Source organism: Symphalangus syndactylus, chromosome 15 (genome assembly GCF_028878055.3).
Source record: "Symphalangus syndactylus isolate Jambi chromosome 15, NHGRI_mSymSyn1-v2.1_pri, whole genome shotgun sequence".
Lineage (NCBI taxonomy): Eukaryota > Metazoa > Chordata > Mammalia > Primates > Hylobatidae > Symphalangus > Symphalangus syndactylus.
Window position 1 is genome coordinate 98,524,983 of NC_072437.2, and position 13,421 is coordinate 98,538,403.

The following is a 13,421-nucleotide window of genomic DNA, read 5'->3' on the forward strand; positions in this document are numbered from 1 at the left end:
AGGAGGAGAAGGCGGCAGGCAGATTTGAAAAAAAATGTGGATTACCATTAAAAAAGGATTTGTAAGCAATTTCAGAAATATAATCTCCGAGCCTCAGGAATTATTTTACCCTTACTTTTTAAGAATTGGGATTATTATACTCATAATGAGAGTCATAAATTATGAACAAGAAGGAGGTTGGTTATTATTATTTGTTTAGTATTACCAGCCTTTTCAGTTCCACACAACAGGGTAGCAGAAACAAAGCTGTGAGGATACCTTGCAGTTTGAACATTTCTGGGAATTTGCATTTAACAAGAAAAGATCATCACTGTAAATATATTTTCAATTTGTAACAGCTGAGACCCATAAATGGAGATTATATGACACATAACAAGTGACAGGTTATCAGCATGTGTTGGCAAGAGCCCTTTGGCTATTAAAAGATAATTAAAACGCACTATAATCTTCCAGCTGCTTCATTTAGTCATTTTGTTTTATATGAATGTGGTAAGGCTCTGATGCATTTTAAATGGACAGCTCCCCTTTATCAGCTTCTTGGGTTAAGCCAGTGAGAGTCCCCTCATTTGCAAATCTCCTTCTAGCTACACAATTTACACAAAGCATCTTCCTCTGGCTTGATCGTCAATGATTCTGGTTGCCATGGAGAATTGGGGGTCATCTTTTATCTGGCGTAGTTAAAGAAAGCAATTGCCCACCCATATTATGTGACTGGAGTGAATGCTTCCATAACGATTTTCCTAAAAAAATAGATGTGCTAGAGAGCAGTTGTTCTGTGTTCTCAATAGAAGAAGAGCAAGAAAGAACAGGTTTCAATTGGATTTCGATTCAACTTAGAAATAGTTTAATGGCTATGAAGACCAGAAACACACAAGACACCATGCAATCGTCAATGCTGGAGATTAGGAAGAAAGAAAGAAAAAAAAAAAGAATGGCCTTTTCAGTGTGTATTGTTTACACGCTCTCTAGCTGGAAGGCACGCGGATGGATTACAAAACATTTCAGGCTATTTCTAAATGCAGAGTAGTGGAATATTTCCGAGAACCATTCTTGCAATTATTTTCAATTAAGTCTTTATGTGTCGTTTTTCTTACACAAGGACTAAATAGAGCCACAAACCCTTTTATGGTCAGGCTGATTTGGAGAAGGATAACAGGGATCAGTGCGATGGAATTCTGCAATGCATGGTCAACTCTGGAGCCACAGTGACCTATCTAGGCCTTTGCTTCCATACAGAAACAGGGTTTCTCCTTAATTTGCTCTTCCTAGAACAGACCATGCTCTCTCACTGTGCTTGACTACAGCACATGAGATCTTTCTCCTATAAGTGTCTTTCTGTTCTTCAAGTGTTGTGCCATACTGTTGGAAAACAACATCTTTCTGTTCTATCTTTGCTGGGCTGTCTCCTTCAAAAGTCAACAGGAACATTGCCTAATCTTGGAAGCCTTCCCTAAGCATTTAGTATGGATTCTGGAGCTCCCCTTGGATCCTGCACTAATGCCTACTCTTGTACTTCTGTCCGGTACTATCATTACCGCTCTACCTCCCTCCCTTCCTCCCCTGCCCCCACTAGAATGGAAGCCCCTGGAGGGCGGGGCCCACATCTTGTCTTGCCCAGCATCTAACAGGTGGTGAATAAATGCTGAATGAATAAATGCAGGAATGGATGAGAAAAATTATCTTTTGAGAAACAAACTGGTGAGATTGTTACAGTCCTTGTTTTCATAGGGACTGACAGTATCTTCTTTCTGAGATTTTGGTAGAAATTAAAAATTAATAGAGAAGCATGTATCAATAAGGAGGATATTGGGCAAGAATGTGCACGTGAATAAAAAGGACCTCTTCAAAATGGGACTCTCAGCAATGCCTCCACTCTTAACTTCACACTGGCTTTGGTGTCAGTTCCCATCATCTGATGCAATCTCAACCCTGGGTAGAGGATGCTTCCTTTCTTTTGACATTGCCAGACTCCATCACATCTACGTAGTTGTCATGCAAAGAGAGCACTGAATGTGGTTTGTGCATTTTTATTAGGTCTCAAAAGATCAAGGGCAAAGGAATCCTCTGTTTATGGTTCAGTTGGGCCTAGGAAATCGCCAAAAAGTGATAATACGCTTGCTTGAATTTAAAAATCATTACCAATATTCCAAATTTAACCTGAACTGAAAGCAAATTAAAAGCTTGACTTGTATCTATTAATGCAGGCCCTTCCTAGGCAATGATGACCTTCCATTTTAATATAGTTTGGCTGTATCCCTACCCAAATCTCATCTTGAACTGTAGCTCCTACAATTCCCACATGTCATGGGAGGGACCTGCTACTCAGGACGCTAAGGCAGGATAATTGCTTGAACTCAGGAGGTGGAGGTTGCAGTGAGCCGAGATCGTGCTACTGCACTCCAGCCTGGGTGAGAAAGTGAGATTCCATCTCCAAAAAAAAAATAGACAGTTAAGATATGTCCTATAATTAACTCATAACAATCCTTTGAGGTGGGAAGTATTAGTCTAATTTCTACAAAGGCAGCATGGGGTTAGATAACTGGTCCATGGTCAAACATCTAGGCCTGGTGGAGCCTGGGTTTTAAGCCGGGTCTTTCTAACTTTCCAGCTAGTGTTCTTCATGATTACATTACAGTACCTCCCACACAGTTAAAACATACAAAGGATTTCAAATATACATTTGCCATAGATTCAAAACCTTATCATAGCATCTTTCACACTTATTTGCAATGAAAGAGAAAGGGGTGGATTTCCAGCTGGTGGTCTGGGAGCTGTGCTCACTGCAGCTCACAGTGGGCAGCCACTGCCAACGCTGCTTCAACAGTGGAGGCAGGTCTATTTCTGTTTCATCTTACTGCCCTCCACATTTTACGGGGGAGGTCATCAAATCTGAAGCCCCAGGAAGTGTAAACATCCACTTTTGTCTGTTACTGTGAACAAAGGTTCAAAATTGTGACTTCAAAGCATGGCAGACACTTTCCTAAGACAGAGCCTGGACACTGTCCAAGCTCAGGGCTCACTCAGCCCTTTGAACCGCTATTACCCAATCCATTCATTCAGAGCCTTTCATGTATATGTTTTGTACATCAACTAATATCTAGATATTGGGACTTCTTTTATCTACATTTGAAACCAAAATTTACCTTACCAAAACATTTACATAAAAGAATTCATAAGTTTGACTTTGAAACTCTCTCTAGTGTAATATCTTAATAAACAGGATTTTTTTCCCTTGAAAACATAAGTGCTTCCTGAATAAATGGAGAATCAGAATTTTCAGGAAATCTGATACCTTCAAGAAGAGTTAACACTTCTTCCTCTGAACTCTTAAGCCACGTCCTTCCCATCTTCATTAGAGGGCATTCCTGGTGTAATTATTTAGATTCATGCCTGTCTTCTCTCCAAGTCCCTATAGGGCAATAACTATGATCTAGTCATCTCTCAATTTACAATCTTCAAAGAAGACTCTGGTACACAGAAGGCATTTAAGAGACATTTGTTAAAAGATTGAACAAAGGAATGAATTCATTTGTATCTATCTAGAGATCCTTATTTTTATCTAGATCAATGGTTCTCATTTGGAGGGATTTTTGCTCCCCTGAGAACACAGGGCAATGTCTGGAGACATGCTTAGTTTTCACAACTTGTGGGTTGGATCTCTTCTGGTATCCAGAGGTAAAAACTATGGATGCCTCTTAGCATCCCACAACGCATAGGACAGCCCGCACAAAAAACATTTACCTGGCCCCCAAATGTCAATAGTGGGGAGACTGAGAATCCCAATTTAGATAGAGAGTATCTACAAAAATTCCATACACAGACAAGAGATCTCAGAAATAAGCCAGCTCTCCTTTTAGAAAAAATGCAGTGGCACCCACTCATATCATTTATAGAAACTATTTCATGGAAACATAAACTAAATTGGAGATCCCAGGTGGTCATTTTCATCTCACAGCTCATTTTTGTTCTCCCAGCATAAGCCTCAACTAGATAACATCTTTGGACTTTCAGAGGTCAGCATTTATATGCTGACCCCATAGCCCAGAATAACCCAAAGAACGAGACTTTCATTCAATAACAGTGGCATTATTTTTTATTGTGGGTCATGGCTCATAATATGCAATTCAGCTAAAAGGGAAAGATACAAAACATTTGAGATGACTGGCAGGAGAAAACTCTAAAAATTCTCCAGCACAAAAGGGGATTAAAATGTCACAGGAAATTTTTTTCTTGAAAATGGAAGGGCTTATGAATGCTTCATTCTTTCCAGAACAGTTAAAACACTGTATGCACGGGTTGCTTGGGTTCGGAAGGCAGGGCAGCCCATTCCTTTTTGTTCTGTTGCTCAACCCTAGAAGGCTTTCCCTGGTGAACTCGGGCCCACCAGCAGTGAGAAGTTAGGAGGAGGAAGATGCTTCATCTAAATGAACAATCTGGATTGTGTTCATCATCCCTCTTAGAAGTGAAGAGAGACTGCCTTAAGCTGAGAATCAAAACAGACTAAGCGGGCACAGCCAAGTCTTTCACTGGAGATAACATTTGCCTGACATTTTAACTGTCATCTGTTACCTGAAGACTCATTTATCCAAGGCCGAATGAAGCCAGCTCTTGCACTGACATGGAATTCAAAGTGATGAATGGGTCTATCAGCAAGGATGACTCGCAGTGAGACATTCTGCATCAGGTGGCATGAATCAGGTGTCAGTGGGAAGCTGGGCCCCATCTGCCTGCTTGGGGCCTGCCTCTGCTAGAGGCTCCATCCTGTTATTCTCCAGCCACCAGAGAGTGGGGGGACCTCGCACAGAGGTGGCAGCCCTGTGCTGCAGCTGCACTTTTCAGCCTGCCTGTTAGATATGATGGGGGCTCTAAGGGGATAATGAGTGTTTCTTTCCTGACAATCTGCGGATGATTCGAACTTTCTGGGGTTTAAATTAATTTCCTGTTTGGCATGTTTGCAGGAGGAGAAAACAATTATCTCCAAAATTACAAGTAATTAGCTGTTTGCTTATTGTTGTGGGATAAGATCTTACTTCCCTCCCACACACCCAGAACCCCCCCACACACACAAACACACACACACCCTGTGCTCTAGTTTTTCAGTTGTTATTTACAAGTCTCAATCTAGGAGGTTAGAGTCCAGTTCCCACCTAGGCCTTACTGAAATCTTCACTCTGCTCATGTAAGCCCTGCCCCTGGATCCTAATGAGTAAAGAAAACTGCAGGAGCACAATGTCCATCCCAGTGACTTCTGCTCATTAGATGGGTGTGGTGGATGCCCAGAATTCCAGGAAAGCAAGAATACCCACTCCCCACTCCAAGTCCTCTCTCTACAGGCAGGTGGCAAGGTCAGCTCAAGTACCATTGGAAATAAAGACATGAGACCGAAGATCTCAAGATGAGAGTCTACATTCTGGCTCATCACTTCCTAGTCGTAGAATCTTAAGCAAGTCACTCAGCTTCTCTGAACCCCAGTTTCCTCGTTTTATTAGAAGGATTATAAAACCCCCTGTAAAGTAGCGTTTCTCAACAGTGGCACTATTTTGGGCCACATAATTCTTTGGTGTGTGTGTGGGGGGGGGGCATCCCGTACATTACAGGAAGTTCAGCAGCATCACTGGCCTCTGCCCACTAGATGCCAGCAGCACCCACCCCCTAGTTGTGATCATCAAAAGTATCTCCAGATATTACCAAATGTTCCCTGGAGGGCAAAATTGCACCTGCTTGCAAGCCTCTGCTGTAAAGGAGTGCCCTCTCCTTTAAATGTTTAATAAAACATTACCCAGAAACTTTAATTCTACCAAGGATTTAGGAGCAGCAAAGTAAACAGCTATAAATGAAATGAGAGAACTTTTGGTGGAAAACCAGGTTTGGGATAAAATTGAGTACCAATTGGCCTTGCTTAGAGATTCTAGATTTTGTTTTAATCTTGGGAAGGGAGCAGGAGTATGTTCTTCTTTCCTGTTTCACGGGGTTTGTAGGGGCTTAAATGAGCCTAATGTATTTGAAACTGCACAGAATGATGCCTGCAACTATTCACACAGTCACAACCAAAGAATTAGTGCAATGCAGCTGGCATACATGGAATGTCACCCGGGCACTCTCTTCATGGTGGGGACAAAAGAACATCGCGTGATGATTCTAGTTGGAGCATTCAGTCAAATGAATCAGTTAGGTGCCAGCCACATGCCAGAAAAAATGACAGGAACTTAGCATTACTGAATGTGTCAAACATATTTTTTTTTATATCTGCAAATTCTTTGACACGCCTCCCATCGAATAATGGGTCTGCTCTTCTTGAACCTGAGCAGACCTTTATGGCTATGTTGGCTAATAGAATACAGAAAAAGTGACGAGGCAACTTTCAAGACTAGGTCATAAAAAGTCACACACCTTGCCTTGGTCACTCTTGGGATGCAGTCTCCATGTGGGGAAGAAGGAAGCCTGGGCAACCACATGGACACATGTAGATGCACCAGCTGCCAGTCTCACTGAGGTCCTGACCGAGAGGCAGCATCCACTGTCAGTCATGCAAGTGCCCGAGGCTTCGGATGTTCCTGGAGCCCAGTCACTGAGCCAGGCATAGCCCGCAGGTCTTGCCAGCCTATGTCACAGTCATCAAAGAACAGAGACAAGCCATTTCCACCGTGTCTTTTCCAAACTCCTGACCCACAGAATCCATGAGCATAATAACATGGTTGTTTAATACCAAGTTTGGGGCAGTTTGTTACATAGCAACAGTCATGGAACACACTTCCATGGAGCTCAACCACTAATTGCCCAAACAATGTGCTCCCTGAGGAACTTGGGTCCTGTTGGTTTAGCTCAGCTGGTGGTAATGTCAGAAACAGCCAGGGAATGAGTCTGCTATTGGCATGGAGAGGCAATTAGGGTCATGTATTTCATCAGCAGAGTCTAGAGGTCTTTCTTGACACATAGAAGGGTTGCAGAGGTTGTGACCTCTTCCATGCCACCTATGAACAGAATGGCTTGATCAGCAGGAAAGAGAGAATTCCATTGACATATAAATATGGGACAAGAACACTAAGTGGGAGCCTTCAAAGAAGAAGGCTCCTTTGAGAAGCCTGGAAACTTCCGGAGCTGGTTACTGGGTCAGGAGCAGCCTATTCTAGAGAACAACCTGGCATTGACTCAGAGGCTGGGCAGTGACCTCTAGTTCTTGCATGTTGAGAGAAGTCACGGGAATGGGTGTGATCATGACCTGCCAAGTAGAGAGTCTTTGCTGACTCAACATAACCTCTGCCCATCTTGACCCCTAGAGACAACCCGTCTTGATGAAGAAAAATAAAAGTGGCCTGGATTTGAGGAAAATGGTGAAATATTGCTTTCCAAACAGGAGTCAAGAGACTAGAGTGCACTGAGAGAACGGTAGAACGTGTGCAGGGGTGCTAACGAACACAGAGATCATTCAGGATCATTTGCGCATTTTCAGAGTAAGCCAGTTCTCCGAGGTGGCTTATTCCTCCTTGAAGCACACAAACTCTGTTTCCTGAAGCTTCCTTACTCATCTCATTTAATTTGGATTTAACCCGCAGCTAGATTCAGAATCTGAACTATAATTCAGGTGGAGAAGTTAAACTCTATATTAATAGCTCTTATAAAATACTCTAATATATGAGTATTTTTTATTCAGTATCAGTGGGGCAGCTGCCTGAGGGAAATATGTGCGATTTCCTACTTCATTAAATATTTAAACATCTTTACTTCTGGAAGAGTTCACATCTGAAAATCTCCTTCTTGATAAGATGCTGACAGACCACTTAGAAATTTGGTGTAAACAATACGAACAGGTGTCCTATAGGGACATTTGTTTATTGAGTTTCTTTACAAATTAATCTTGGGGTTTACAGCTATTTCAGACAACATGTACCAATTTAACTAGTGTTTTGGTTTATTCACATTTCTAAAATCAGGCACTAAATTATGTTGTATTTAGGCAAATTTTACTCTAAGAATTATAAAATATGAAATAGTTCAAGCTAACTATAATGTTAGCAGTTTAAAATTCAAATCTCCTTACCACTCATATTAAATTCATTCAGTGTTAGTAGTTTATTGTATTTATCCCTTTTCAATACATTTTTAGTCATGCCAAAAGCAGGAAGAAAATGTATATGGTTCCAGTGAAATTTCTGTTGTAAGGTGACCCAGACTTTACTGAGTTAGAATTACTGATGACACAAATCACTGAAGAGGTGTCTTGAAGTAGAATAAAAATCTCAAGCAGAAGGTACAGTAATAAATTCAAATTAATGGGTTCTTATCATGGGGAGTGGGGAGAGGACATGAAGAGATATGTTAGGAATTGTAACCATAAAAATTTTATAAGGCATATAAATATTTTCCATCCTGAAAAGTTATGGAGCTATCTCTTGTATTTATAATTTCTTTATCACCATAGTTAAGATCCTCATCCCTCATGGTATTTTTCTGAGTAGTCACTGTAACTGCAGCAGCAGCAGAAGCAACAACCACTCTAAGGAGAAGCCTGGAGCTGTGGCAGAACACGACAACAATAGACAGCCTTGGGTTCACTTCCTGGCTCCGCTAGTTATTTGGGTTTAACTGGAACAAGTGACTTTAACCTCTCTGGGTTTTCATTTCTTAATCTTTAAAATGGGAACATCAATGGTACTTCCTCTTCTGAGGATTATATGACATAATTATTGATCATGTTTAGGCAGGGCCTGCACAAAATACATGCTCAACCACGATGACTACCTCTCTACATTCAGTCTGGCCACTTCAAACCCATGTTTATCTATTCATCTTTCTAGGCTGCTCTTTTTGTCCTATTTCTGCTCTACCTAAAAGCCCTCAGGAGCTCCCTATTACCTATCAAATAAATTTCAAACTCACTGCAGTCTGGCCTCAAACTTTTTTGCCAACCTTATCATCTGTATTTCCTATAACCTCCACATGTCACTGAATTTGGACTACATTCTTCATTGCTCAAGTCATACTTTTCCACTCATTCTGTTGCCCTGCTTAGGACAACTCTCTGCGATTTTGCCCGGTGGAAACACAGCTTCTTCCCATGGCTCAGGCCCAGTGGTCTTCCCTCTTTACCTCACCAGTCTGTTGCTTACACATACTTCTGAGTGCCTGTTTTGATAGCCTGTCAGTCACTAAGCCATACGCTCCCTTGAATTGTCAATATTTATGACAGTTTCTATGTCTTATCACACTTACTTATAATCTCCTTGAAGGGAGTGATCATGTTTTATATAATTTTTGCATCATATGCAATCCCAGAAAAGATCTTGCATGCAATCGGCTTTGAACAAATATTTGTTGAGATATTGACAAGGCTAGGTTCTCCAATAGAAGAGCTGATGCAGAAAAAGTGGTCTCTGTTTCTGAAATATAGTCTGTCTTAAATATTTGTGATAAGTTACTGCTATGTTACTAAAGTTGAATTCATGAGAAATTTACCACTATCTTATCGTAATCCTTCCAGGTGGAACACAAACTCAAGTGCAGCAGTGTCAGCACACAGCTAAACTCTCTGTAGCGGGTGGGCCCTGGTTTTTCAAGGACAGTACACTTTCAGAAAAGGGAGAGGGTTCCATGTTCCCGGACTGGACCACCTATTCAAATTCGCAGGAAGACACATAAAAGGGCAAAAACTGATGAAGTCATAACCTCATGATTCCCCAGACAGCTAACAAGAAATCCTCCCTCAACCCCCCAGTAATGACAGGCATGGACACTTTCTGACAAAGGGATAGAAGCTGAAGCAATGGAACAATAAACCTTAAAACAACAACAACAACAAAAACAACAACCCAACAGTTATCATGAGAACTGAAACCTTCCACTGTGTCTCCACTCTCCCTACACAGATGTCCATCCCCACACATTCCTCAGAGCCTGTTTAAGGTCCACCCATCAAACTCTGGTGTGACTGTATTTGAATGCATTGTTATATCCCAAGGACCTGAGAGCACCTGACACAGAGCAGCTATTTTACAAACAACCTTGTGAGTGAGCGAGTGAGTGAGTGAGTGAAAGACTAGTTTCCCCTGTACAGAAATAGAAGACAATAAATGCACTTCATTTTCTGTAAGCCAGTGGGGTTACAACAAATTCAAGATCCAATGTTTTGAGTTTGGCAAAATGTAGTCAGATCAGAAGACTTAAAAGGCTGTCTTTGACAAGAAGCCAAGGGGATTCTGGCCATGGAAGATATGTTGTCTCTGCTGCTGGGCCGTCTCTTTCTTCTCAGCTGTGGAGGAGGCTGCAAATTAGAGGGTGGGGTGAAGGGTGCTGTCCCAGGCTTCTTCTGGGCTTATCTTACCACATCTTATGAGAGGAGTTGGGACTGTGTATTATTAGTTCCCAGTTAGCTGTACTCCTAAGGCGAATGTCTGAAAGATTCTGTGCTTTGTTCTCGGAAGTTGGACTTGAAATATTAAGAGTAGGCATTATCAAAGGTTAGACACACTTCTGTCAACTTCATGCCAGAGATGAAGTTCATACACTGGACTTCTGGGGGTTGGTCTCATTTGTTTAAGGACAAAACTTATTATCTATCATACCAAGAGTTCGATAGCTATCTGCTTTCAAAGGTAAATACATTTGGTCAGAAAACTCCCTGCTAAAATTGCACAGTTTCTAAGCTGCCCTTGTCATACTTTTTCTTCCTCTGAGGATACTTTAAACACTCATTTCAGATCCACTAGGATTGTGGCTGTTCTGTAGCTTCCACTTTATGTATTTATCTAAGCTCAGGTATTTTCATCTTCCCCATAAGTACTTCATCCATAGCAGAACTGGCCGTGTTGCTGATGGTTAATATCCTCTTTTGTTTTCCCTTTAAAGTAATACACATTGAGCCCTAAGTAAGAGCCGAGCTCTGTGATAAGCACTTTGCAGGCATGAGAACACTTCATTCTTAAAACAACTGTAGGCAGAAGATGCTGTTATTATTATTATTCCCATTTTAGACGAGGAAATAGGCTTATAGAGTTCCTGGAACTTACCCAAGGTCACACAGCGCATCAGTGCTGGAACTAAGATTTGAACCTAGGTCCAGCTAATGCCAAAGCCATGATTTAGAGCAATGAACATGGCCTCTACAAGTTTCAGAAAATGTACAGCTTCTCAGAGCCAAACAAAAGAAACGTCTGAAAGATTCTTTCTCTAATAAATCAAGGTTCTGAAGTCTTAATAACTCCATGTCAGATTATTAGCATCAATCACAAAACATGGTAATTTATTTAAGTGGTGGTTTACTGAGCAGAGCCAGCTATAAACAAGAAATGTGTTCTGCTAAACCAAAGGCTGCCGGGAAGTTTGGAGGCACGAGAAGTTAGTCTCACCTTCTTGTGTAAGGAAGAAGTCAATGGAGAGTCTAAGTTTTTGTTGGAGCCAAAAATTTTGACAAGCCATTCCATGAGCTGGGTACTCCTCCGCCACATAAGCGCCTTCTTTCCTCATTCACATTCCCCTCAAGCTCCACTCAGGAGATAAAAAAAAGTCAGGATACCCAGACTTTCCAAATAACGACCAAATGGGTAGGGTGCTTACCAATTTTTGAAGACTTTCACATAAGTATCAGCTTAGTAACTACCCTTTTCCCTAAAAACTACCATCGTCAGCGTACTCAGATATTTAAAGCAAACAAAATAATACTGATATCAAAACTATCAAACAAAACTCAAACACATTAAGGAATATGTTTATACAGTGTGTGTTTCCAGCAACTTTCACCCTACTTTCCTAATACTTTCCAGCTCAGGCTGTGCTATGTAGGATGGCAGGGGAGCACCATGCATCCCTCATCAGACAATGTGGGTGGTGTGACATCGGGGTCCTTAAGTCTCTTCAGAGTCAAACAGCCCGCTAAGACCACAATAAGTACTTGGAAGCCTCCAGCTAGACACCCACACCAGGCTCTTCTGCCTAGGAATAGCCAGCCACACAAAATCATGGCCTTAGGCAGTAAGCCCAACTGACATTTGGAAATTCATAACTTTGAAAGCTATGACTTATGACACTTGGACTTGTCATTGTCCTTCAGTCTATGACACAGTACCTTTCACTTTAAGAGGTTTTATTCTCCTCCTGCTGATGGGAAATTATTAAAGGTGAAACAATATTTATTAGCTGAGTAAAAATACAAAATATAATTCTTGACACCTCAGAATGAAGGTGAAAAATGAGAAAAAAGAAAAATAAGAAGGAAAACTAGAGTTTGAAATGACCCTAATTAATTATATATATTTGCTCACAGTGCATCAAATATATAAAAAGAAGATTTAAAGTAAAGCTGAGAATTAGTCAAGTAGATGTTGCCCATTTGTGAACCGAATAAAAACAAAACAACGCTGGACACAGTGGTTCACGCCTGAAATCCCAGCACTTTGGGAGGCCGAGGCGGGTGGATCATCTAAGATCAGGAGTTCGAGACCAGCCTGGTCAATCTGGTGAAAACCCATCTCTACTAAAAATACAAAAATTAGCTGGGCATGGTGGCAGGTGCCTGTAATCCCAGCTACTTGGGAGGCTGAGGCAGGAGAATTGATTGAACCTGAGAGGCAGAGGTTGCGGTGAGCTGAGATCATGCCATTGCACTCTAGCCTGGGCAGCAGAGTGAGACTCAGTCTCAAACAAGACAAAACAAAAAATCCACAGAGTGGCACATTATTCCCATATTCTTGAGGAGTGATATGAATTATTATTCAAGGAAGAGAAGCAAATACGGTTATATTTTGGTGCAACTGAGGACAGCAAAGAGCTGGGTCTGGCTTTATATGGCACCTGTATGCAGGCAAGTTTAGTGACCCCTAACAGATGCCAGCATCTCTCAGGCACTCCAGAACAGGGCACCATGCCTTCCATTTGAATTGATTTCACATTGATTACTTTTTCCTCAATTATATTACAGAATAGCAGGAGCTAATATTATTTCCATTTCATAGATTCAAAAACTGAGGCATGAGAGGTTAATAAAAATATCGATGACTACCATGTTAGGACAAACGTGCTTGAGAACCCAGGCCTCCTGTACCCAGATTTCCCAAACTTGCCATACAAACTAGGTCTCTCCCTCTACTGGGAACATAAGTGTTCTACTTAAGGCTCATATTATTCCTTTGTTTTCAAGGTTCATTTTCTTTCCCTGTGGAAGTTTTATAGCTGCATGTAATCCATGTGTCACGTTGTCTTATCCATAGTTTAGGCTGCTTATAATGGAGAAGCAACACCATCTATAGTAAAGGTTGTCTCTGGAAACCCAATTAGTGAAGAAAACCTCAAATCACATGCAACCAAGGACCCCAAAATTAACCTTTTCTCCTTAAAAATTCCCTTCCCTGCACACTCCCACAAGCACAGTCAGTTCATCAATCTCTTTATGTAAATAGCAGTCAAGAAGCCAGGGAGGAGGTCTGTTTATT

General features: G+C 41.3%; 1 protein-coding gene across 4 annotated transcripts in view; it reads right to left on the reverse strand.

Annotated features, from left to right (window-relative positions):
- Positions 1-13,421, reverse strand: part of STARD13 (StAR related lipid transfer domain containing 13) — a 562,325-nt gene that overhangs the window by 154,444 nt on the left and 394,460 nt on the right. The window lies entirely within an intron of this gene.